Source organism: Carex rostrata, chromosome 27 (assembly GCF_964058835.1).
Source record: "Carex rostrata chromosome 27, lpCarRost1.2, whole genome shotgun sequence".
NCBI classification, from domain to species: Eukaryota; Viridiplantae; Streptophyta; class Magnoliopsida; order Poales; family Cyperaceae; genus Carex; species Carex rostrata.
Window position 1 is genome coordinate 2842005 of NC_135944.1, and position 1710 is coordinate 2843714.

General features: G+C 36.2%; 1 pseudogene across 1 annotated transcript; it reads right to left on the reverse strand.

The window, feature by feature from the left end:
• Nucleotides 1–332: 332 nt before the first annotated feature.
• On the reverse strand, nt 333–1465 carry LOC144545158 (cytosolic sulfotransferase 5 pseudogene; annotated as a pseudogene). The gene has a single exon (XR_013508406.1). The product of XR_013508406.1 is annotated as a cytosolic sulfotransferase 5 pseudogene (transcript).
• Nucleotides 1466–1710: the final 245 nt, after the last annotated feature.

The following is a 1710-nucleotide window of genomic DNA, read 5'->3' on the forward strand; positions in this document are numbered from 1 at the left end:
TTATACATGTAAAACAAACTATATAGTATTGTTTTTATATACTTAACAATAAAAAGTTTCAAATCTTGGGGTGGCTTAGCACCCCCCAGTTATACCTATGTTCCGCCATTGTATCTAATACCCTCATATATATTGACTTGATATATCATTTAGGAACAGATTATACGAACTCATCATCTAGAATGTAAATCCAAAATAGAAATAGAAATAGAAATGTAAATCCAATATGGCGTGATTTTAAAAAGTTGAAGGTCGGGTAGATCGAAATAGAACCGTACGTAAATCCAAAATTGAATTATCTTAGTTCTTTTTTAATTAAACGAAACCAAGTACATGAAAGAACCAAACAATTCTACTAAAAAAAAACAAAAATAACAATTTTATTCAAAGTAACACCAACTTAACTATATAAACAAACATCGCATGAAGTACATCACTATTGTCGTATTTGCTTGCCACTCAATAGGTAAAACCTGAATTATGTAATTTCTCTCTAGTAATATTGTCTAACTTCATAGCCATCTCAGGCATCATGTGGTTTTGCCAATCCCCCACAACAGCTTTTCTGAAGAAATAATCATTTTGTACATTACCAATCCCCCCTTTTTTGTTAACGTCGAGATCTTTAAGTTTATTAAAGCTACATAACTCGACAATCTCTTCCACTAGACCATTTTTTATCTCCTCCTCTGAGAAGGGGCATCCAATGAAATTTGCTATCTTCATCACACCATTGACCGGATCCTTCATCATTTCCTCATACTTCAGGAACAAAATTTTTGCACAAGGATGCAAACTATTCATGTAATATTCATGAACGTGATCCCAAACAGGACCAAAGGGCATTTCACCATCACAAAATAATTCAAAGGCTTTAGTAAAAGGAAATGATTTGTTGAGCCCTTCATTTCTTGTGATGATCATGTGCCAAAGAGAGACTATGACATCTTTTGGGTCCCTACAGATATAAATGATTGGACATCTTGATGTCTTGATGCTTTCAGGGAGTATTGAGTATGACAAATGAGTTCCAAGAATTCTAGGAAAAGGAAGGGTTTCGAGATATTGTTCATCTCTCGTAGCATAGTTAAATTCAGCCATTGGAACACAATCATGTGGATTGAGTTTAAGGAAAGGATGAGATGAGAAAGTATACTTGTTTCGGTGCATTACACTGAAAGTGAGGGCTTTTAGCCAAGTGGTGCCAGACTTCACAAAACTTGCCACGATCACATCACTGGGTTGAGATTGGAAAGTCTCCTCCATCAACATAATACCTGGAAGTAGCCCCTCTGGTAGCCAAAAACCTTTGTAATTTCGCAATGACGTCAGCCACGCTTCTCGTTTTGGGAATGTTAAAATTACCGGTTTGTATTTACTATCTACTTCTTCAATATCTGGAATGGCCTTGATGGGTTGACGAGACCTTAGTATTGTTGAACTTTCTCCCTCCTCATTCTTAACGGGATTACACAACAAGAATGAGACACTTTTCGCGACGGAGTACCGTTATTGTTCAGCTTTTTCTTTTCGCGACTGTACTTTTCGCGACCGTCATAAATGCATTTTTTTCCCTCGCAAAAAGTGTCTACTTTGTTATTGTGTTACTGGAATTGAAAGTGAAGGTGGAATTAGTATTAAGAGAAGCATTGTCCATGGGGATAAGGGAATGTTGTAGGAGAAAGGTCAATCCTTGAAACTTAGAATGTT